General features: G+C 41.9%; 1 protein-coding gene across 9 annotated transcripts in view; it reads left to right on the top strand.

Moving 5' to 3' along the window:
- The window catches only part of ZNF518B (zinc finger protein 518B), a 70,327-nt gene that overhangs the window by 38,353 nt on the left and 5,739 nt on the right, over positions 1 to 26,235 (top strand). The window contains exon 2 of one of the 9 annotated variants that reach the window (XM_056555151.1): positions 24,359 to 24,389. The exons of 6 other annotated variants lie outside the window; for them this stretch is intronic. The gene's annotated coding sequence lies outside the window, so the exon portion shown is untranslated. Of the gene's footprint in view, positions 1 to 9,107; positions 9,174 to 24,358; positions 24,390 to 24,831; positions 24,856 to 26,235 lie in introns of those variants that run through there. 2 more of the 9 variants (XM_056555152.1, XM_056555153.1) reach the window with 2 other exon arrangements.

The following is a 26,235-nucleotide window of genomic DNA, read 5'->3' on the forward strand; positions in this document are numbered from 1 at the left end:
CAAAACTTCCCTTTTGGGGAGTAGTCTGGCTTGGCATATATCCCATTCAGCTTTTTATATTCCTTAACAGGAGCTAAGCTGATACCAGGGAACACTACCTGAAAAGGTTGTGTAATGAGCTGCTTTGCATATTCCCCTACCCAGAATGCCTGCGGAGTGCTAAATGGCCTAACCTGAATCTCCGTTACACCTGAAGAGGTGTCCTCTCCCTGAGGAAAGTACTGACCCCTTGTGTGTGTGTGTATATATATATATATATATATATATATATATATATATATATATATGTATATGTATGTGTGTGTGTGTGTGTATGGTATAAAAAAACATCCAATTGTCATCAATATCAAAATACAGGGATAATACTAGTAGAACAGTACATAATGAATAGTGCAGATCATAGATTAATACAATACATATCCAGAAGTGTAAAGTGCGAATGTATGACAAAAAGCTCTATAGTGCAGAATTAAATCATGTGCAGCATGATTAAAAAGTTAATACATTGGGGCTGCGGGTCCAGGTTCACTCACCATTCAAGATATACATCGGAGCAGCATAAAGTGACACGCCATCAGTGCGCGCAGCTCCGTGGCAAGTCACCGGGATTACATCACATCAGATGTGCTCAACACGTGTGTGTCCGTGGACCGGGCAAGGGCCAATAGAAAGTAATTGTGCATATATCATGTGATCTGCACTTGTCACATGAAACGTGTGCATGGGCACATACAAATACAACAAGGGTCATCTTAAGGACTGGCAAAAGGATGGGCAATGCACATATATTAAAGATAAGCATGTTAAAGGTATTATATAGTACTCAGACCACAAAAATGGGAGGTATAAATAAATAAATATAAATTCTGCCATGTGGATGTTACCATGAAAAAGGAAAAAAAAACTGTCTCCTGGTGCTACAGGAACCCATATTAAGGAATCAATCACAACATTCATACCTGTGGAAAATGGCACAGATCCCCATACGTCCCGTGGAACCATGACTTTGAGCATGTGACATCTATGAAATGTCCTTGTTGAGTCACCCTATCGCCCTCACGGGGTCACCTAATGTACCCCAGAGGGTCATTCGGGTGGAAAAAAGGACCATACCTGGGACTGGTACTAAAACCTAGGAGGTGCACTTACAGACACACACAATCTGCCAGCTGTGGGTCCTGAGAACAGAAAAATAATTAAAAAAAATTTAAAAATCATGAACATAGAATGCATGTAGGGGTGTGAATCACCAAGAATTTGGCGATACGATTCGAATCGCGATACCAGTGTGGTGATTCGATATATACCAATATATCGCAATACCGTCTAGGTGACGATACATCGCGATATATCCCGATTCTGTCTCAAAAATAATGTCTTATACACTTTTATTAAAACTAATTTTTTTAATACACTTTTAGACTTTTAGGAGGAATCATTAGATTCCTCAGACAGATGAATAGAGTTCTATTGAACTCCATTGATCTGTGATCCATTGATAGAGCCTAGTCAAGCCAGGCTCTATCAATGACAGAGCCACAGGACAGCAGGAAGCAGAGGTAAGCCCTCCAGCTACCTCCACAGTGGATCGCCCGCAATCGCGCTGTGGGCAGGGGGGGGGGGGGCGATCCACCCCACTAGCCCACCAGGGAGCATTCACAGATCCCTTTAGACGCCGCTGTCAGCTTTGACAGCGGCGATCTAAAGGGTTAATAGCCAGCCGCGGCGATCGCCGCATGCTGGCTATTAGCGGCGGCCCCCGGCTACTGAGAACAGCCGGGGGCTGCAGAGTATGGATCGGGCAGGAGTCCGGAGCCCGCTCCATACAGACTGCTGAGCGCCGCATGCTGGATATTAGCGGCGGCCCCAGCTACTGAAATCAGCCGGGGACTGCAGAGTATGGAGCGGGCAGGAGTCTGGAGCCCGCTCCATACACGCCTCTGAGCGCCACATGCTGGATATTAGCGGCGGTGATGCATTAGCGGCCCCCGGCTACTGAAATCAGCCGGGGGCCGCAGAGTACGAAGCGGGCACGAGTCGAAGCCCGCTCCATACACCCAGAGTGCCGCCGTGTCAGATCCGGCCTGCCCGGCTCCACAAATGGGGAATTTGTATTTCCTGATGCCCAGGACATACAATTTCCACATCCCTAAAAGGATCGATTCAAAAATATTTTGAATAGATTCAGTATCGCCAAATGAAAAATCGCGATAATCGCGCAAATCGTTTTTTTTTTTTTTTTACATCCCTAAATGCATGTGGCTTTTTTTTTTTTTAAATCTATTTTATTAGATTTCTGTTCTCAGGATCTGAAGCTGGCAGATTGTGGGGTACATTAGGGTGACTCAACAAGGACATGTCACGTTGTGCTGGAAGTCATGGTTCCGCAGGACATATGGGGTTCTCTGCCATTTGCCACAGGTATGAATGTTGTGATTCATTCCTTAATAGGGGGTCCTGTAACTAAATAATATGTACAACTTCATTTTCATGGTAATATCCACATGGCAGAGTTTATATTTCTTTACACCTCCCTTTTTTGTGGTCCGAGCCCTTGCTCGGTCCATGGACACGTGCTTGTTGTGCACATCTGATGTGACGTAATCCCGGCGACTTACCACGGTGCTGCTCGCGCATGCGCACTGATGGTGTTAAAGAGCAACTGTCACGAATTTGTACCCCCATAAAGTTCTTTAGAATTACTCTCCAGGTATGCCTTTTACTACTTTCTAGCAGCTTTTATCAGGCTAAAAAATGCTTTATAAGACAGGCAGCAACAGTCGGATAGGCGTGGCTATGGCTTGCAGCCGCCACGCCTATCTCCTGTATGTCATCGCTAGGACCGCTGTATGATTGGTCCCAGCACATAGGCCCCTTTATTATCCTTATCTGTGGCGGCGAACATACAAATGTATAAGTAAAAGAAGTGCCCGTTCCCCTATTAGGTTACAGTGCAGTCACAACAGGTTAGTTTGCATAGCAAGCGGCAGAGCATTACGCTGCGCACTGGGGCCGGGAGCGAGAGCTTGCTATGAAAACTAGCACCGGATATATGAAGAAAACTGTCTCCTGGTGCTGCTGGCAGCAAGCGCTCTCTCCTGATTGCCCCAGTATGCTGTGATTACATCACCGGCGCTGCGGGCGGCTAGTTTTCATAGCAAATGCTCGCTCCCGGCCCCAGTGTGCAGCGTAATGCTCTGCCACTTGCTATGCAAACTAACCCCCTGTAACGGCACTGTAACCTAATAGGAGAACAGGCACTTGTTTTACTTATACATTTGTATATTTTCCGCCACAGATAAGGAAAATAAAGGGGCCTATGTGCTGGGACTAATCACACAGCGGTCCTAGTGATGACATACAGGAGATAGGTGTTGCAGACACGGGCCATAGCCACGCCTATCCGACTGTTGCTGGCTGTGTTATAAAGCATTTTTTAGCCTGATAAAAGCTGCTAGAAAGCAGTAAAAGGTATACCTGGAGAGTAATTCTAAAGAACTTTGTTACACTGTGAATAGTTTATGGTGGTACAAATTCGTGACAGTTGCGCTTTAAGGAGTTGCCCCTCATAGGTTAGCTCTTGTTAAGCCTCGAATGTGAGTGACTGGCTGCCGGTGCCAATAATTTTTTGTCCAGACCATTTTTTGGAGTTTGGTGTGACATTATGTCCAATTTGCTTTTTTTCCCTCCCTTTTATGGTTTAGTTCCAATACACACAAAGGGAATAAACACGTGTATAGCAAAACATGTGTTACTGCAATCCTTTTCTGTGAGAAATACTTCATTTTCTAGATTTTTCTATGATATGCACTATTCATTATGTATTGTTCTACTTGTATTATCACTGTATTTTTATATTGCTGATAATTGGATGTAATTACTGTTATTTTTTTTATAATATATACTACCACAATGGTCACTTAGTTTTTGTGCTTGAAAAAGGCCATATGTGTGGCTGAAACGTAGCCTTGGCCTAAAACTACTTGATTCACCACATTTGTGTGCTGCAGCAGCCTTCTTTTTGAATACTTGGAAGCTCCTGATGTGCTTTTCTACCTGGACTTTTGTTCGCCTTTTATATAAAGTAGATGTGTGTGTGTGTTAACTCAAAATAATATTATCCCTGCACATGAACGTCCCTGTTCGTCATCGTCAAGGCAACGTCACTAGTCCGGGGCCGGACTCGAAGCGGAAAAGAGGGGCCCCCCGGTGAAAATGGAAAGCCTGGAACGACTAACCCTCCCCACCAGACGGTCCCTTCAGCATAGATGGCCCGGACCAGCTCACCCTTCTTTCACCCCCCGATTGGAGGTGAGTAGAAAACTAAAGGGGGGGTCTGGATGATGACTAAGGCCGGGCAGTGGTCTTCAACCCCTCCAGTTTGGCAACAGCTGGAGGCACACTGTGTGGAAAACCCTGCCATGGGGACTATTGGATGCAATCTTGTGAATGCAGACACTGAATAATGTTGTGCCATGGCAGCCTATAGCACAGCACTGATCAGTGTAATTGCCGCTCCCTTACTACAGGCTGCTGAGGCTACCTGCATTATTAGAGAGCCGATCGGACAGGTCGGATGAAGGTGGGGAACCTCCGTTCGTCCTCTCAGCTGATCAGGACCCTGCGGGTTTTGCCACGGGTGGCCAATCATCCCCACTGAGCTACCAGCGCTTGATTTTGGCATTTTAGACAGTCTAAAGGGTTAATGCTGGACATCACCCAGATTTAGGATGTATGGCATAAGCCAGTATGAAGCGAGCTCAGCTGCGGGTACAAAGACAAGTGTGTCTTGCCTACAGTCAAGCATGGTGGTGGGAGTGCCATGGTCTTGGGCAGCATGAGTGCTGCTGGCACTGGGAGCTACAATTCATGGAAGGAACTATGAACAATGTACTGTGACATACTGAAACAGAGCATATTCACCTACCTTTGAAGACTGGGCCACAGTATTCAAACCCTAAACATCCCTCCAAGATGACCAATGCCTTGTTAAAGAAGCTGAGGGTAAGGCAATGAACTTGTCAAGAATGAAGGATAGTGGGGTATCTTCAAATGGAAGGTGGGGGAGTGTAAGGTCTCTAAAATTCATCAGGTCTGTGATGTCATCATGAAGGAGTGTAAGAGACTCCAGTGGCAACCTGTGAAGCTCTTGTTAACTACATGCCTAATAGGCTTAAAGGGGTACTCCGCCCCTGGCATCTTATCCCTTATCCTTTGGATAGATTGCGCGGTCCCGCTGGTGGGGACCCCGGGGATCGCCGCTGCGGCACCCCGCCATCATTACTGCACAGAGCGAGTTCGCTCTGTGCGTAATGACGGGCGATACAGGGGCCGGAGCAGCATGACTTCATGACTCCGCCCCTCATGACATCACGGCCCGTCCCCTTAATGCAAGTCTTAATGCAAGTCTTCCCATAGACTTGTATTGACAGGAGCAGGCCGTGATGTCACGAGGGGCGGAGCCGTGACGTAATGATGCTCCGGCCCCTGTATTGCCCGTCATTACGTGCAGAGCGATCTCGCTCTGCGCAGTAATGATAGCGGGGTGCTGGACCCTGGCGATCTGACATCTTATCCCCTATCCTTTGGATAGGGGATAAGATGTCTAGGGGCGGAGTACCCCTTTAAGGCAGTGCTGAAAAATAAGTGGCCACACAAAATATTGACACACTTGTGGATGTGTAAATTGTTTTGAGGGGACACAACATAAAACACTTAAACAAGCTGTGCACTTACTACGTTACATTGTAGCAGAGGGTCATTTCTTCAGTGTTACACAAAAATATAAAATAAAATATTTACAAAAAATGTGAGGGATGCACTCACTCTTGGGAGATGCTATAACTCTTTTTATACCGGTTTGTATGTTGAAATGAAATCATTGCATCTGGCATATAGCTACATAGGGCTCATGGTTTGTAACCTGCCTCCTGCTTCGAAAAAGAAAACTTTGAATGTGTAGATATGAAAGATTATACAACCATTGATGTATGTCTTGTGATTCTATAGATATGCAAAAAAAAAAAAAAAAACTGCTGACATGCTTTACATATGCAAAGTATTGATATTTTGCTACACCAAGGAGCATCGAACAGGTGCAGCATGGGATGTCAGTGTATCGACCAACCAAATAGCCAAATAACCACAACTTTTGCTGGATAATTCTCGCCTGTCTTGTAGTCTTCCAGACGTAGTATTTTTATTTGATCTTTCTTCAGTGGTGTTCATAGAGCACAACTCCAGGCATGACAATAATATCATCAATGAATACTTTGTGCCATCTCAATAATCTTAATAATGGTAGGTATGGAAAACTGTCTACTTTTGTGAGAGCAATAATTGAGGTTTTAGTGCCTGTATGGAGCTATTTTCCAAATATAATGTAGAAATTGGTATTGGATTAAATATTACTTTGCTGTCAATAAGTATTAGTATCCCCTTTTGGACTAAAGGAATTTCATAATTGTACTGCCTTTTGGATTGGGTCAGCCAGTTTATTAAATATTTGGTTTTATATAACAATTTGAATCCATTTATATGAGGAGGTTGTCAATTTTTAGGTTATTTCAAAGCACAAAGCATAAGGGATATAGGTGTGTGTGTGTGTGTGTGTGTATATATTTCTTTTTTTAATTTGTGCACTGTTAGTTTTTCATTAATTTACCTGTTTATAATAATTTTAGTATCTCTACTGATCTCTTACATTTGTGATTTTATAATGTTGCTTCTATTTGACGCCACCATATTGGCAGTGCATGTAAATTAAAGATTTGACAGGCATTATTACTGGATAGCCCTTGGGCTTTGTCAGCACCCAGATTGTCAATTGTATTAAAAAAAAATTTTTTCTATACCACTAACAGAATAAAATGTGAAGCTTAAGGGTAAACAAAATTAATCCCGATTAAAACTTCAATCTGTATCTTTGTATATCATAGATAATGATTAGATTTACGTAAAATAACTGACAAGACAACACAATACTGTGGATAGTAGTAACTATTTGATTGTGTAACCAGATACAGATTTCTCGCTTTTTTATTTTTATTTTTCTTATTATGATTTTTTTTTTTTCTCCACCATTATAGGGTAGTCATCTTGCTTTATCTGATTGTAACAACATTTACAGAGGTGCTTTACAGCAGACCTCATAGACCAAAGGAAAGTGTGAACAGGAGATGTTTGACTTTTTGCAGAGTTTTCTAGGCATGCTGCGTGACCTGTGTAAAGGTCATTGTGCAGGGAGAGGGATGGGGGACTATGATCACTTATTGTCAGTGGTGGATCCTTAATTACCTATATATAGGTGTCCCCTTTTACTCTAATCTTTTCTATACTGTTAATAGGATTACAGTGGAAAAGTGAGCTTTATAGAACAGGAAGTTTTAGCCTAAGTGGTCTGAGTAAAAACTAATTTAACAAGTATTGGCATTAAAAATGGGAAAAGAAAAATGTTTTTTTTTTTTTTTTTTTTTTTTTTACATAAAAACTTAACATCATTATAATAATTCTAAAGACCACAAATCTATGACAGATATACAGAGATTTATAGTAATAGACATCCCACCACCAATACTGTATTTTCTAAGGTACCTTCTCATGCACACTCAGCACCCATATGTAGACCCTAGCTGTACCTCCATATCTCCAAGTTTCATAGAAATACGGTGAGGAAAAAATTCTGATTTCCACCCCCCCCCCTTCTGATTTAATGGTCAGTTTATTTCAATAGTGAGAGACAATATAACAACAAAAAGATCCAAAATAACACATTTGAAATAAGTTATGAATGCAGTTGCATTTTAGGTATTTGATCCCCTATCAATCAGCAAAAATTATGGCTCCCAGATGTCTTGTATACAAATAAGGAGCTAAGGAGCACTCCCTTAAAGACATTGCTCCTATTCTCAGCTTGTTTTCTATATAATAGACATCTGTCCACAGAAGCAATCAATGAATCAGATTCCAAATTCTCCACCATGGCCAAGACCAAAGAGCTGTCCAAGGATATTAGGGACAAGATTGTAGACCTCGAATAGGCTACAAGACCATTGCCAAGCAGCTTGAGGAGAAGTTTGCAACAGTTGGTGTATATATTGGCAAATCTCACGTGTGGCATTTCAGTGGTCATGAAAATTGTGAAAAATCAGCCCAGAACTTGTCAATGATCTCAAGGCAGCTGGGTCATAGTCACCAAGATAACAATTGGATAATACACTACAAAAGACACACCATGAATAACTCAAAACCCTGCATAGCTCAAAAGATCCCACTGATCCAGAAAGCACATGTACAGGCCCTTCTGATGTGTGCCAGTAAACATCTAAATAATTTAGAGGAAAACTGGGGATTGTGGTCAAATAAGACAAAAAATTTTTTGGCATCAACTCAACTCACCGTGCTTGGAAGATGGGGATGCTGCCTATGACCTTAATAACACATTCCCCACAATAAAACATGAAGATGGAAACATTATGATTTAGGGGAGTCCTTAATCCCATGGAAAATCTGTGAAGTGAGCTAAAGGTTTGAATTGCCAAGTTAAATCAAATAACTTTTTCCTTCACTGGAAGCTGAGATTTTTCAAGAAACGTTACATAGGATGCCATTAGGGCTGCAACTAGCGATTATTGTCATAATTAATTAGTTGGTTGGTTATTTCTTCGATTATTTGATTTAATTGGATTAGAAAGAGAACTGGACTGGACCAGAGCATAGATAACGTGAGGAGTGGGGTGCGCTTTGTGAAGGGTTAATGGGGGGGGGGGGGGAAGAGTGGACAACACCTAACGGGTTAACCTATGAGCTGGAACCTTGCTGCAGGGTAGAAGAAGCAGATCACAGAACTTAAAGATGGTCGTCCTATCTGCACCAGGAATATCTGTCACTGCAGAGAGGATGGAGAATTGAGCTTCTGGCAGCTGCTGGGATCGGGGTGTCCAGAGAAGTTGAACGGAGATCACTGCGAGCCGGGCAGCGAAACCCTTAAGTTCACGCTTCTCCCCACCCATTCTGTTTAATTGGCTAGTGTCTCTACACAGAGTACCCAACTGATCATAACTTTTGACTTGTCAAATGTTGTGTTTTTTGTTTTGTTTTCTCGTCAGGGACACTTAAACCTCGAGGAGAGGAAAAGCAACAATGAGGCTCTTCTCCTCCTATTCCATCCTCAGGTGAGGCTGAGCTGTGAGGAAGAGATTGTAGGCTTAAAATAGAATTGGTTGTGGAAGAGGGTGTTGGCAGGTCTTTCTACCTTTCTTCCTTTTGTGTGAAAGGAAAAACAGTGACACTGTTCTCAAATCTGACCTGGTCCCCCATCCTAATATTGCCATCCTTATATCCTGACTTGGATATAGTGGGGTTGAGCTAATATGAAGAGATTGTAGCCAACACAAGCTCCATATCGCCAGATGAATGTGGAGTTAGGTGGGGGCTTAGCTGTAATGAAGAGAAGGTGAATGAAGGACCTGTATTGTGGGTGTGTCAGATGAAAATGGTGTTTTAGGCCTTGAGCCAAAATAAAAAAGGGAAAATTAGAAGGGGGTGGCTTGAGGGGTGGAGTATGGCTTGTGGGAGGAACGTGGCTTGTAAGCTGACCCTACACACTAAGCAGAAAATTCAGAGCTTGTAAAGTAAGATTCCAGAATTCCCGTAGACTTGCATGATACTTTAGACGAAAACCTGGCCCCCTGCAAAAAGGGTTGGGTTAAGTTTCATTTAACTATCCTATATTTTTAGTTGACCTAAAAGGAACGTGTGCCAAGTTTCATCCAATTATATAGGTTTGGCACACATATATCAACGATTGCTAGCGTGAACCTGTTAAGGACATAGGGTGCACAGGTACACCCTTGGGTCCTGGGACCAAGGGCGTACAACTACACCCTGAATCCTTAAGTCACTTTGAAATCAGCGCAGGAGCTGCCCTTACTTCAGAGCAGTGAGTGTCGGCTACTATCAGTAGCCAGACACTCTTTGCTGATGACGGGCAGTGGCGATCCAGACTAGAGATGAGCGAACTTACAGTAAATTCGGTTTGTCACGAACTTCTCGGCTCGGCAGTTGATGACTTTTCCTGCATAAATGAGTTCAGCTTTCAGGTGCTCCGATGGGCTGGAAAAGGTGGATACAGTCCTAGGAGACTCTTTCCTAGGAATGTATCCACCTTTTCCAGCCCACCGGAGCACCTGAAGGCTGAACTAATTTACGCAGGATAAGTCATCAACTGCCGAGCCGAGAAGTTTGTGACTAATCGAATTTACTGTAAGTTCGCTCATCTCTAATCTTGACGCAGCCATCATATATCCCTTTTAGACACCATGATCCATGCCGGACACTGCATCTAAAATCAAAGTCATAGTTGCCGTTAGTTCGGTGACATTAAATGGTGGAGGGTCCCCCTTACCTGCCCTCTGCCGTCGAACAAATGATGCAGCCTGGCTTAGCCGGGCTATATCAGTACAGTGAATGCAATCTAACTATTGCATATAAAAGTCCCCTATGGGCACTCAAAAGTGTCAAATAAAAAATGTCTCTAAAATTATATAAAAAAAATCTAATTACCCTTATTTTCGCATTTTATGAAAGACCATTTATTTATTTATTTTTTACATATTTGATAGCACCGCGTGCATAAATGTCCAACATATTAAAAACGTTTTATGATCCCTCATGGCAAACGTAAAAAAAATACCAATGAACCAGTGTCAGCATTAACCCCTTAGATGCGTCGATCAAAGTGGATCACTGCGTCTAAAATGGAAAAAAGGAAAAAAAAAACATTCCCGAAAGCTAATTCGAGATGATCCTCTTAGAGGACGGCAGGAGGGCCCTTGCATGCCTCCTCACCGACCGATCTCTTCTGCGATGCTCCAGCCTAGCTCAGCAGGCTGGAGCAATCGAGCCCAGATAACACTGATCTATGCTATGGCATAGCATTGAACAGTGTATGCAATCAGAAGATTGCATGTGGTGGTAAAAAAAAAAGTTTATAAATGTGAATTAACCCCTTCCATACAAAAAATATAACGTTAATTAAACTGCACAGTCAATGGCGTATACGTAAAAGAATTCAAAAGTCCAAAACTGCATTTTTTTTGTCATTTTGTATACCCTTAAAAAGCGCTCAAAAAGTCCCATAAAAAAAAAATATGGTACTGATAAAAACTGCAGACCACAGCGTAAAAAATGAGCCCTCATGTAGCTCCGTATGCGGAAAAATGATTTTTTAATTTTTTTTTATATGGGCCAGAAGATCATTTTAAACATACAAATTTTGGTGCATGTAGTTCATTTTTCCTGTGTTTTCCTTAAAATAAAAAATACAACCTACATAAATTGGGTATCCTTGTAATCGTATGGACCTACAGAATAAATATAAGGTGTCATTTTTACCAAAAAGTGCATTGCGTACAAACGGAAGCCGCTAAAAATGACAATATGGCTTTTTTTTTTTCTAGTTTTGTACCACAAATAATAATTATTATTATTTATTTTTTTTGTTTCGCCATAGATTTTTTCTTTCACCACAAAATCTATGGCAAAAAAAAATTATTTGTGGTACAAAACTGAAAAAAAAAAAGCCATTTTGTAATTTTTACAATGTAAAATTGGTATCGCATAAAACAAGCCCTCATATAGTTCTGTAGGTAAAAAACCTGAAAGTGTTATGATTTTTAGAATGTGAGGAGGGAAAAACTAAAGGGGAGTCCTTAAAAAGGCATGGTCATTATGAAAAACTTTTTAAATTTTGTAGTACTACTGATGATTACTTTTTTAAATATACATTTATAAAAATTTTTAAATTTTTACAAAAAAATCTAAAATAAAAATTTACGCCATTAGGGGTCATCTGTCTTTACGCAGACAGACTACTCTGTATTTTGCAGCATACTGGATACCGGCCGTAAAGTTTGTTGGCATCCAGTATAGGAGATAACCATTGTTCCACTTCAGCCTTAAGATGTTCCTAAACTACAACTCCCATGATGGGAGTTGTAGTTTTGCAACAGCTGGGGGTACAATCTTAGTAAAACTGTTTTTAGAGCTGTGTATTCTCCAGCTGTGTGCCTCCAGCTCTTGCAAAACTACAGACAAAGGATGTGTGGGCATGCTGGGAGTTGTAGTTTTGCAACCGCTAAAGTCAACACTGCTCTAACACAGTGCTTTACAAACACTGCAGCTCCGGCTGTTGCAATGCAAAACTATAACTCCAAGCATGCTTAAACAGCCAAAGCTTTCTCTGACTCCTGAATGACAAAGAAGCTGATCAGACATTCAGGAGTCTGTGAAAGCTGAATGACACACATAGTGACAGCTATGTTGATTATCATCCAGCTTTACTAGTAACAGATAGAAAATGTATGCATAATAACTACTGTGCAGTGATTTGCAGACTACCAGGCTGCTCAGAGCAGATGAGTCATCACAGTGAGGGAGAGAGACGGACATGCCGCCTCCATAAGGCAATAATACAAAGCAAGTGAGCAACATATAAATGCTATTTGTTAGGATATAGGTCCTGGACAAATAAAAATGATATGTACAGGATCAGGATTAATTACTGAGTAACATAACACATAAGGCTGTGTCCTTTAAAGGGGGTACTCCGGTGGAATTTTTCATATTTTTTTTATTTTATTTTTTATAAACTGGTGCCAGAAAGTTAAACATAGTGCTAGGAACTGTCCGGGGCAGGAGCAAATCCCCATAGCAAACCTATCCTGCTCTGGACAGTACCTGAGACAGACAGACAGGTGTCCGTAGATAGCACTGTGGTAAGACAGAAAAGAATTTCAAAAAGAAAGGATCTAGATTTTGAAATAGAAGTAATTTACAAATGTTTAACTTTCTGGCACCTGTTGATTTAAAAAAAAATAATTAAATATGTATATATTTATGTATAGTTTTCCACCGTTGTACCCCTTATAGGAGAACTCCAGAATATGAAAATTGTACTCCATACTGCCATCAGTAAAAAAATAGAGGTACATACCTTCCTTTGCTCCCCCGTTGCCTCTGGTAACCCGCTCCGGTCTCCATCGCGGTCCTCTTCCTGGTTGCCGGTGATCGGCGAGTCATACTGCGCTCAGCCAATCACCGGCCACAGCGAAGTCCCGACTGGGCCGGTGATAAGCTGAGCGGCAGTGTGACGTTTTTCGCCCCGGCACCTGCTGCCGTGGCCGAAAATGTCACGCTGCCCCTCAGCCTATCGCCGGCCCAGTCGGGACTTCGCTGCGGACGGTGATTGGCTGAGCACACTATGACTTGCAGACCACCGGCAACCAGGAAGAAGATCGCGGTGGAGACCGGAGCGGGTTACCAGAGGCATCGGGGGAGCGAAGGAAGGTATGTACCTCTTTATTTTTTTACTGCTGGCAGTATGGAGTACAATTTTCCTATTCTGGAGTACTCCTTTTAAAGGGGTACTCCTGTGCTTAGACATCTTATCCCCTATCCAAAGGATAGGGGATAAGATGCCTGATCGCAGGAGTCCCGCCGCTGGGGACCTCCGGGATCATGCACGCGGCACCCCATTTGTCATTACGGACATGGCAATACCAATTATTATGTATATGATTTGTGTTTTTGATCTTTTTTGGTGATAATACAGGGAAAGGGGCATTATATATAATATATAATTTTATTTTTTTACACATATACTTTTATTGAAGAAATTTTTTATTTTATTTTTTTACACTTTTTACAGGTTATACTATGCTGCAATACATTTGTACTGCACCACAGTATGACCCGATCAGCTGCATACAGTACAGCCTGTGTGATCCAGCCTCTGGCTGGATCTCAGACCTCTGTAGCAGGCAGTCAAGAGGTCATGATCTGACCTCCTGCTGCCATAACAACCAATGGCTACCCGCGATCGTATCGCGCCGCCGCCATTGGTGAACAGCGCACTCCCCCTGTCAACACCATAGGTGCGTGATCAAGATTGGCATCTATGGGGTTAATGTTGCCGGGACTGGCGTGATCGTGGCCCCAGAAGTTTCGGTTGAACTCCGGCTGTGTTTAACAGCTGGGTCCCGCCGCTGATATCCTAAGCTGCCCGCGAGGGGGCGTGATGTCAGGAGGGGGGCATGGCCGTGAAGTCACGAGCCTCCGGTGTCATCTGGCACGGTGTGAAGTTCACTCGGTGCACCCGTATGAATGGGATGCCGCAGCGGAGATCGCTGAAGGTCCCAGCAGCGGAACCCCCGCCATCTGACATCTTATCCCCTATCGTTTGAATAGGGAATAAGATGTCTAGAGGCGAAGTACCCTTTTATGTATTTGACTTCTGTATGTTTTTTAAGCATTGTACTTTTTGGCCGGCATTTATCATTGTGTTTTACCCTTTTTATTTTCAAAATTTGACGCTATTTTGGCGCAAGTGTCCTCTTTTGTGCCTTTTTTGGTTTACACATTTCTGCTGATTTTGAGTTGTAATCCACTGATTTTGGCAATACACATAATATGGAAGGGTTTTATTAACTGCGCCTTTTTGTAAAAAGGCGCAAAACAACCGAAAAGTTTCTAAACTACACCAGCCCAGACTTAGTTTAGCTTTTTGGTGTATGTAAAGAGGGATATTTCAGAAAATGTACCTACACAAAATGTATCAAGTGCTCTACGACCATTTAATAAATGTGGTGCTCCTACACATTACCAGCCAAAATGTCTTGACCCTTATTTTAGTTTACATGTAATGATGTGGTGTGTGTGTTTTTTTTTTTTTTTTTCTCTCCAGGCTCCTAATTTTATCAATTAACTACCGTATATACTCGAGTATAAGCCGACCCGAGTATAAGCCGAGACCCCTAATTTCAACCCAAAATCCCAGGAAAAGTTATTGACTCGAGTATAAGCCTAGGGTGGGAAATACATCATCCCCCCCTGTCATCATCCAGACCCGTCATTAACATCCTCATCATCATCACCGCCTGTCATCATCCAGACCCTTGTCATCCCCTTGTCATCATCCCCACCCCCCTTCATCATCCCCTTGTCATCATCCCCACCCCCCTTCATCATCCCCTTGTCATCATCCCACACACCCCCCTTCATCATCCCCTTGTCATCATCCCACACCCCCCCTTCATCATCCTCTTCTCATCATCCGCCCTCAGTGGTCTTCAACCTGCGGACCTCCAGAGGTTTCAAAACTACAACTCCCAGCAAGCCCGGGCAGCCATCGGCTGTCCGGGCTTGCTGGGAGTTGTAGTTTTGAAACCTCCGGAGGTCCGCAGGTTGAAGACCACTGCGGCCTTCGACATCATCCAGCCCCCTCTCACCCCCTTTAGTTCTGTACAGTACTCACCTCCGCTCGGCGCTGGTCCGGTGCTGCAGGACTGTCCGGTGAGGAGGTCGTCCGGTGGGATAGTGGTTCCAGGCTGCTATCTTCACCGGGGGCGCCTCTTCTCCGCGCTTCTGGCCCGGAATAGAGGCGTTGCCTTGACAATGACGCAGAAGTACGTTGGCAATGAACGTACCTCTGCGACGTTGTCAAGGCAACGTGACTATTCTGGGGCCGGGCCCGAAGCGCTTAGAAGAGGCCTCCCCGGTGAAGATAGCAGCCCGGAACCACTATCCCACCGGACCACCTCCTCTCCCGACAGTCCTGCAGGACCGGACCAGCGCCGAGCGGAGGTGAGTACTGTAAAGAACTAAAGGGGGGGCTGGATGATGTCGAAGGCCGCAGACCTCTGACTGAACTTTTGACATGTCTGTGTGAATTTTAAAGGAGATGTCCGGTGCGGACTTTTCCTATTCCATCCTGCCCGGGCTGTAAAAAAAAAAAAAAAAACTTTCACTTATCTTCCTACGTTCTCCCGGAGCTCTGCAACAGCTGATCGGTCGGCCGGGCTGTCTACTTCCTACTTCCTTTAGTTCGGTACATCATACGGCGCTTCAGCCTATCACCAGCCGAGGCGGGACATCTCCTTTAACCCCTTAAGGACGCAGGACGTAAATGTACGTCCTGGTGCGGTGGTACTTAACGCACCAGGACGTACATTTACGTCCTGTACATAACCGCGGGGCATCGGAGCGATGCCCGGGTCATGCGCGGCTGATCCTGGCTGCTGATCGCAGCCAGGGACCCGCCGGCAATGGCCGACACCCGCGATCTCGCGGGCGTCAGCCATTAACCCCTCAGATGCCGGGATCAATACAGATCCCGGCATCTGCGGCAGTACGCGATTGCAATTAATGATCTGATCGCCCGCAGCGCTGCTGCGGGGATCCGATCATTCAGAACGCCGCACTAAGGTCCCCTCACCTGCCTCTGTCCGGCTCCCGGCTCCTGAAATTGAGCAGACCAGAGCAGAAGATAACCGATAACACTGATCTGTTCTATGTCCTTTACTTAGAACAGATCAGTATTAGCAATCATGGTATTGCTATGAATAGTCCCCTATGGGGACTATTCAAGTGTAAAAAAAAAAAAAAAAAAAAAGGTTAAAAAATGTAAAATTAAAAGTAAAAAAAAGTGAAAAATCCCCTCCCCCAATAAAAAAGTAAAACGTCCGTTTTTTCCTATTTTACCCCCAAAAAGCGTAAAAAATAAATTTTATAGACATATTTGGTATCGCCGCGTGCGTAAATATCCCAACTATTAAAATTAAATGTTAATGATCCCGTACGGTGAACGGCGTAAACGTAAAAAAAAAGTCCCAAAATTGCAACTTTTTTTTTAATACATTTTATTTAAAAAAATTATAAAAAAATGTATTACGTTTTTGTAAAAACGAAACCTTCCAAAATTAACAAAATTGCGTTTTTTCTTTTTAATTTCCCCCCAAAAAGTGTTTTTTGGTTGCGCCATACATTTTATGATATAATGAGTGATGTCATTACAAAGGACAACTGGTCACGCAAAAAACAAGCCCTCATACTAGTCTGACTATGAAAATATAAGAGTTATGTTTTTAGAAGGCGAGGAGGAAACAACGAAAACGTAAAAATTTAATTGTCTGAGTCCTTAAGGCCAAAATGGGCTGAGTCCTTAAGGGGTTAAGTGAAAGTAACAATTTAAAACATTATTTTTTCCCCCCCTGTGATTACATGTACGCTTCAAGCACTGATCTCTGCTTTTTTATATGTCACAGGCATTACAAAACTGAGCTGCTGATTCTTGGTGTCATTATTTAGATAAAGTTAAAATTCAGTTATTTGTTTCAGTATAAAAACATTCGTTCTTATGTAAATAATTACAATAAAGCAAAATCTCTTTAATTTGGGATGTTATTGCAGGTTATCTTTTATGTATCTTTATCATGTACTTAGATCATTACTCTTAAACTCAGCTTTACCTTTCTAGGACTCTTTTTTTTGAATATTTAAAATGTATGTCAGGTATTTGGCATTCGATCACTTATATACAAATGTTAGGCAAATAAGTATAGAAGCAAAAACAAAATAATGGTTTCAGTATTGCAATAAAAGCTTGTGACATTGTGTGTAATCTTTTATTTTCTTATTCTTACAAATTGTAATTAAAGCAATTAAAATTACTTTTCAAATTTGCATTTGTATTGTTTTTTACCCTCATTTCTTTTATAAAGACAGCTAGCTGTTTTGCTATAAGTAATGCATTTTACATAGAATCTCCTTATTTTATTTTAGTTTATTTTAGTTTCATGCTAAGAAATGTACAGTATTTGCAAGAAAAATAGTTTTAATTTATCTGTCCTCTTTTATTTAAATTTTTGTTTCCTGTGTAGACTTTTAAGCAGGTGTGCATGATGTATGTAAAATGAGGGTGCATGTGTCTGCATGCATAAACCCCGATACACTGTTTCTGACCCCGCAGAAGCCCCCAGGAAAGGCAGGGGGAGAGAGGCCGTCGCTGCCCGCTTCTCTCCCCCTGCCTTTCCTGGGGTCTAGAGCCCTGCTGCCGCCGCTTCTCTCCCGCTGGCTATCTGCGCTGCTGCCCGTTCTCTCCCCCTGACTATCGGTGCCAGGGCAGCGGCGCCGATAGCCAGGGGGAGAGAAGGGGCAGCAGCACCCATTGCCTCCCCCATCCCCGGTTGTATAATTACCTGTTGCCGGGGTCGGGTCTGCGCTGCTTCAGGCCTCCGGTGTGCGTCCCCTGCATCGTTGCTATGCGCTGCGAGACACAATGACGTCACTCGTCATTGCGCCGCACCGTGCAGTGCATAGCAGGGGACGCACACCGGAGGCCTGAAGCAGCGCGGACCCAACCCCGGCAACAGGTAATTAAACAACCGGGGATGGGGGGGGGGCAGCGGCGCCGGCAATGGGTGCCGCTGCCCCTTCTCTCCCCCTGTCTGTCGGCACCGCTGCCTCATTGCCGGCGCTGCTTCTCTCCACCTGGCTATCGGCGCCGGCAATGGGGCAGCGGCACTGATAGGGGGAGAGAACGGGCAGCGGCACCGATAGCCAGGGGGAGAGAAGGGCCAGCAGCAGGGCTCTAGACCCCAGGACAGGCAGGGGCAGAGAAGCTGGCAGCGACGGCAGGTCTCTGCACCTGCAAAGCCGCTGCAGTTCATTGATTTAAAGCGCCTGCTTTAAATCATTGAACTGCAGCGGCTTGTCGGCGTATAACACGCAGATAGACTTTAGGCAAAACATTTTAGCCTAAAAAGTGCGTGTTATGCGCCGATAAATACGGTAATGATAATGAGATGAAAAGACTGCTAGGCACAGTAAAGCTGACAAATCTGCTACAGAAAACAACATCAGCCTGTGACTTCTACTGCTGTGGGCAGTTATTGCAATTTTTATATTTCAAGATTATTTTTTTTAAGTGGATACTAACAAAAAATTGTATTAATGTTAAAAAGAAAGTTTATAATATAAACCTGGTTAAAATAATGTAGTTTTCGAAGTCATTCCGTTTAAAGGGGTATTCCAGGATTTTTTTTTTTACTATGCTACAGGGGCTGTAAAGTTAGTGTAGTTCATAATATAGTGTCTGTACCTGTGTGTGTGTGTGACTGTTTTCTCACAATTCTTATGTGATTTTCACTCCAATGACTTTCACTCCAGCATACAAAATAACTGTCTCAGATTTTTCCCAGCTTGCTATGCGGCTGAGACCCGACTCACTAGTCAGCTGATGACAGGGAGCCTGTCTGCTTCCATGGGTGGAGGGATCGCTTGGTGGGAGAGAGATCAATCTGCAACAGCTCAAGGCACCCTGATTGAAAACCACACCGATTTGAATGGATGCAGCTCATTTATGTTTCAGTGGGTGATGTGTGGGAGGGAGGAAGATGTAATTGTGGGATTTGTAGTCAAAAAAAGAAAGGTCAAACAGGAAATACAAGTTTACAAACAGCTAGTCACAATATTATGGTAATCTCACAACATAGCCATTTAGTCCCAAGACAAGCACAGATCCTTCCTAAGCATGTCTGTTACTGTCTGGCAGGTACTAAAAAAAAAAAAAGTACTAAAATCACTTTATGGTGGATAACCCCTTTAATGTATTAGATAATAGTTGGGAGCGTTGGCTGCCAATAGCTCTTATCTAATACATTAAACATAATGCTATGTAGACAAGGACTAGAGCTTTCTAGTAGAAGAAATCGCCACCATCCATGCCTTATGCATGTTTTTGTTCCGTGCTATCCCTATGTGAGTTCTGAGAATGTGGTGCCCCCACTGTGCTGTTTATTACATAGTTAGTACGGTCGAAAAAAGACATATGTCCATCAAGTTCAACCAGGGAATTAAGGGGTAGGGGTGTGGCGCAATATTGGGGAAGGGAGGGTATTTTATATTTCTTCATAAGCATTAATGTTATTTTGTTCCAGGAATGTATCTAATCCTGTTTTAAAGCTGTTAATTTTTCCTGCTGTGACCAGTTCCTGAGGTAGACTGTTCCATTTGTTCACAGTTCTCATGGTAAAGAAGGTGTGTCGCCCCTTGAGACTAAACTTTTTCTTCTCCAGACGGAGGGAGTGCCCCCTCGTCCTTTGGGGCGGTTTAACCTGGAACAGTTTTTCTCCATATTTTTTGTATGGGCCATTTATATACTTATATACGTTTATCATATCCCCCCTTAATCGTTTCTTCTCAAGACTAAACAATTGTAACTCCTTTAATCGCTCCTCATAGCTAAGATGTTCCATGCCCCATATTAGTTTAGTCGTGCGTCTCTGCACCCTTTCCAGCTCCACAGTGTCCCTTTTATGTACAGGCGACCAAAACTGAACAGCATATTCCAGGTGAGGCCGTACCAATGCTTTATAAAGGGGGAGTATTATGTCCCTGTCCCTTGAGTCCATGCCTCTTTTGAGGCATGACAATAATCTGCTGGCTTTGGAAGCAGCAGCCTGACATTTCATGCTATTCTGTAGTCTGTGATCTACAAGTACACCCAGATCCTTCTCTACCAGTGACTCTGACAGTTTAATCCCCCCTAAGACATACGACGCATGCAGGTTATTAGTACCCAGATGCATAACTTTACATTTATCCACATTGAACCTCATTTGCCAAGTGGATGCCCAGACACTTAGTCTATCCAAGTCATCTTGTAACTTATACACATCCTCTATAGACTGTACTGTGCTACAAAGCTTGGTGTCATCTGCAAAGATAGAAACAGAGCTGTTAATACCATCCTCTATATCATTGATAAATAAATTAAACCACATCGGTCCCAGTACAGAACCTTGGGGTACACCACTAATTACCGGGGACCAATCAGAGTACGAATCATTGACCACCACTCTCTGGGTACGATCCATGAGCCAGTGTTTAATCCAGTTACAAACTAAAATTTCCAAACCCAAAGACCTTAACTTACCTGTCAGACGTCTATGAGGGACAGTATCAAATGCTTTAGCAAAATCCAGAAACACTATATCCACAGCCATTCCTCTGTCAAGGCTTCTACTCACCTCTTCATAAAAGCAAATTAGATTGGTTTGACAACTTCTATCCTTAGTAAACCCATGCTGGTTATCACTTATAATACAATTATCCCCTATGTATTCCTGTATGTAATCCCTTATAAGTCCTTCAAACAATTTACCCACAATGCACGTTAAACTTACTGGTCTATAGTTTCCTGGGGAAGACCTAGAGCCCTTTTTGAAGATTGGCAACACATTCGCCTTGCGCCAGTCCCTTGGCACAATACCAGACACCAGAGAATCTCTAAATATCATGAACAGGGGTACAGATATTACTGAACTTACCTCTCTAAGAATTCTTGGGTGTAGTCCATCTGGCCCTGGAGATTTGCTTACATTTACTTTACTTAACTTACCTTGTAGCATCTCTACATTAAGCCAGTTCAGTACATTACATGATGTGTTACCAGCACTGACCTGGCCAATGTCAGCTCCTTTTTCTATAGTGTATACAGAACTAAAGAACCCATTCAGTAGCTTCGCCTTCTCTTGATCGCCAGTGACAACCTCCCCATTATCATTATTAAGGGGTCCTACATGCTCTGTCCTTGGTTTTTTTGCATTTATATATCTAAAAAAATATTTAGGATTAGTTTTGCTTTCTTTGGCCACCTGTCTCTCGTTTTGAATTTTTGCTGTTTTTATTACATTTTTACAGATTTTATTAAGCTCTTTGTACTGTTTAAATGTTATAGCTGACCCATCAGATTTGAATTTTTTTAAGGCTATTTTTTTGTTGTTTATTGCTCTTTTAACATAATTTGTCAGCCATGTAGAATTTAGTTTTAGTCGTTTTATATTTGTTCCTCTTTGGTATATATTTAGCTGTATAGTTATTTAGAGTTGATTTAAAGATGTCCCATTTACCTTCTGTATCAGTATTTGAGAACACCTCCCCCCAGTCTATGTCCTGTAGTGCAGATCTCAGCCCAGGGAAATTTGCCTTTTTAAAGTTATATGTTTGTGCCTTCCCCGTCTGTCTTTGTTTTCTACATTTTAAGTCAAAAGTAACTATATTGTGGTCGCTTTAAATTATTGTTGATCTTAATTTACATTGCCTATTTTTATATATATATATATATATATATATATATATATATATATATATATATATAATTTTTTTTTTTTTTTGTGTTTTTCATTTTGGGAATTTGTACATTTTTAGACAATTTACAGAAGAGACCTCAGTAGAACTAAATGGAATGGTACTAAATGGGAAAGTAGCCTGGATTCTTGCCCGCATAATGACCATAAATGTCATATCTACATTTTTTCTAAATAGATGAAGCTAAATGTAACTATGATATTGTAAGCAGATTATTTTTAAATGGGGAAAGCACTAGACAATATCTGTAAAATTAAAGAGGAAATGCTTTTAAGAATCTCCATCATATTTATTAACCCCTTAAGGATGAAGAGTTTGTCCGTTTTTACACTTATGATTTTTAGAAGGTGATGAGAAAAACACAAAACTCTTTAAATTTTGCACCTACAGACCCATATGAGTGCTTTTTTTTTTGTGCCACCAATTGTACTTTTTAATTACATCAATCATTTCACCACAAAATGTACGGCAAAACCAGAAAAAAAATATTTGTGGGGCAAAATTGGGAAAAAACACCATTTTGTAACTTTTGGGGGCTTACGATTGTATATAGGTTTTATATTAATTTACTACTTATAATTAACATCTTTACTGAAAATTATAACTACATGCACCAAAATTAGTAATTGTAAAATTGTCATCTTCTGACCCCCTATAACTTTTTTTTTTTCTTTTTTTTTATATTTCCATATACAGGGATGTATGAGGGCTCATTTTTTGCTCAATGATCTGAAGTTTTTATCAGCATTTTTGTTTTGATGGGACTTTTTGATTGCTTTTTATACATTATTTTTCGGGTATACAAAGTGACCAAAAATACACAATTTTGGACTCTGGATTTTTTTACGTGTACCCCATTAACCGTGCAGTTAATTTAACATTATATTTTTATAGTTTGTACTTTTTTTTACACACTACATACCCCATATGAATTTTTTTTTCTTTTTTTCTTTTTTTAAGGGGTTGATTCACACTTTTATTACTGAAGGAGTTAAGTGACATTTATTACCCTTTTTTTTTTTCCAGAGGGGACTATTACATGCAATCCTTGGATTGCATACACTATTCAATGATATGCCATAGCATAGCATTGATCTGTGTTATCAGTGCTCTGCTGCTCCAGCCTGGATCTCAGGCAGGGAGCAGCAGAGTGACAATCAGATGCCGGGGAGCAAGGTAAGAAGCCTCCCACTGTCCGCTCTGCTGTTCGGGATGCCGCAGTGTCCCGAACAGCCCACTGAGCTAACTGGCAACTGTTTTCTGCCTTTTTAGATGCCGCGTCTAAAGGGTTAATACCGGACATCAGCCTGATCGGCAATGTCTGGTATTAGCCGTTGGTCCTGGTTGCTAATCGTTTTTCTTTTCTTTTTTTTTTTTTTTCCTTCTTCTTCTTAAATTTGTGGTTTTTCATTTGTGATTCTTTTTTTTCGTTCTCAATATTTACTGGCCACTAGGGCAGTCACAATAGTTTAATGATATTATCATAACTTAGCATAGGATAGGGGATAAACAATAGACCGTTTGTTACCCCCTCGATCTCCAGAACAAGGCCCCGACTGTTTTAGCTGTTTAGCACAATAGACTGCACTTGCAGCCTGCAGCTGCATGCATTCTCTATGGGAGTGCCTGAGAGTGCTGTCCATTTACATTACACTGTGCATTTACTGCACCGACCTATGTAGCACTAAAACGTGGGATATATATGTTGATGTTACAAGGCCACTATGTTATAATAATGAATTTATTATAATTCCACTTAAAGGGGTACTCCGATGCTTACACATCTTATCCCCTATCCAAAGGATAGGCAATAAAGATGCCTGATTGCGGGAGTCCCGCAGCTGGGGACGCCCGCGATCATGCATGCGGCACGCCGTTTGTAATCAGTCCCCGAAGCGTGTTTGCTCCGGGTCTGATTACGGTCGACCGCAGGGCCGGCGGCGTGTGACGTCATGCCCCCACCCCCGTGTGATGTCACGCCCCGCCCCTCAATGCAAGCCTACAGGAGGATAGGGGATAAGATTTGGATAGGGGATAAGGGGATAGGGGATAAGATTTGTAAGCACTGGAGTACCCCTTTAACCCTTTCAAGGACTCCGTTTTTGCACTTTCGTTTTTTTCCCTCCTCACCTTCTAAAAATCATAAGGCTTTCAGTTTTCCACCTACAGACATATTTAATATATATATGTATGCGCTACCCATTTTACTTTTGAATTACATCAGTTATTTTACCACAAACTCTATGGCGAAACAAAAAAAATTATTTGTGGGACAAAATTTAAATAAAAGGCCATTTTGGAATTCTTAGCAGCTTCCATTTCTACGCAGTGCACTATTCGGTAAAAATGACACCTTATCTTTATTCCGTAGGTCCATATGATAACAAGAATATCCAATTCATGTAGGTTTCATTTTATTTTACTACTTTCAAAAAATTATAACTACATGCACCAAAATGAGTACGTTTAAAATTGTCATCTTCTGACCCCTATAACTTTTTTAATTTTTCCTCATATGGGGCTATATGAGGGCTCATTGTTTATTTTTTTTTTTTTATTAACATTATATATTTTATAGTTCGGACATTTACGCATGCGGCGATAACACATGTTTGTTTTTGTTTACATATTTTATTTTATATTTTTTAAATGGGAAAAGGGGAGTGATTAAAACTTTAATTAGGCAAGGGATGTATTCATTTATTAACTTTCTTTTTTTACACTGTTCAATGCTATCTGCGCTTGATTTGCTCCAGGCTGCTGAGGCTGCCTGGAGCATCGCAGAAGGGATCGGGCGGCGAGGAGGCAGAAAAGGGCCCTCTCGCCATCCTCTCAGCTGATCGGGACACCGCCCTGCATCCTTAACAGGTTAATATAAAAGGATAGTCTAAAAAATGTTTGTTTTTGTTCTTTTTTTAATGGAGACATTTTGGGCTCAGGTATTTGAAAGCCAACATGCCCAACAAACCCTTCTGTCCCCCAACTTCATATGTCAGAGGAAAGTTGGGAGGCTATGATACACTTGAGTAAACTGGTCCTGCAATAATAAGGTATATGGGAGGAACATCACATAATCCAGCACTTCTTAAGATCCCATTCTTTATTGCAGATGAATAAAACAAATACAAATATTCACATAAAACCACATAGCTGGAACAAAGGTTGACCTTTGGTTAACTTTTGTTCCAGCTACGTGGTTTAATGTGAAGATTTGTATTTGTTTTATTCATCTGCAATAAAAAATGGGATCTCAAGAAGTGCCAGTGTAATTAAGAAAACGGAGTCCCTGTAGCCGAATGTGACTCCTGCAGTGTTTGCCTGGTACAAGCACACCCTCCACACACCCTAGGCTACCGGGACACAGTTTTCTTCATTACCGCAGGACCCCCCCTTTTTTTTTTTTTCTCCGGTTTTACTGTATTACTGACAGTGTCCGTTTACTGCACCCCATGTGAGCTGACTATACCTGCAGTATTGCGATTGTTCCTGTATGGGAGGACCTTAAAGGGGTACTCTGGTGGAAAACTTTATTTATTATTTTTTTTTTTTTTTATAAACTGGTGCCTGAAAGTTTTAACAGATTTGTAAATGACTTCTTTAAAAAAAAAATGTTTAACCTTCCGTACTTTTTAGCAACTGTATACTACAGAGGAAATTATTTTCTTTTTGAATTTCTTTTTTTTGTCTTGTCCACAGTTCTCTGCTGACACCTGATGCCTGTCTCAGGAACTGTCCAGAGCAGGAGAAAATCCCCATTGCAAACCTATGCTGCTCTGGACAGTTCCTGACACGGACAGAGATGTCAGTAGAGAGCACTGTAGACGAGACCAAAAAAAATTCTAAAACAATTTCCTCCTTAGCATACAGCTGCAAAAAGTACTGGAAGGCTAGGTTCAAACTGCAGAATCTCTGCCCGGAGATCGAGTGCTGCCAGTGCCGACTGAATAAGTCGGCGCTAGGACCACGCGGACACTGCAGTCTCCAATAGACTGCAATGTGTTCTGCGAGTATTTCCACCTGAAGAATGAGCAATGCCATTCTTCAGGTGGATTTTCCATTCACGAATTCCGAAGTGTGAACCTAGCCAAAGGGTAAAGATTTTTTTAAAAGAAGTAATTTACAAATCTGTTTAACTTTCTGGCACCAGTTGATTAAAAAAAGTTTGCCACCAGAGTACCCCTTTAAGACACCAAGTTAAGATAGGTAGACAAGAAGAATTTAGGAGATTTTTATCTTGTAGTTTCTTCT

This window comes from Hyla sarda, chromosome 1 (assembly GCF_029499605.1).
Source record: "Hyla sarda isolate aHylSar1 chromosome 1, aHylSar1.hap1, whole genome shotgun sequence".
In the NCBI taxonomy this organism is placed as follows: Eukaryota; Metazoa; Chordata; class Amphibia; order Anura; family Hylidae; genus Hyla; species Hyla sarda.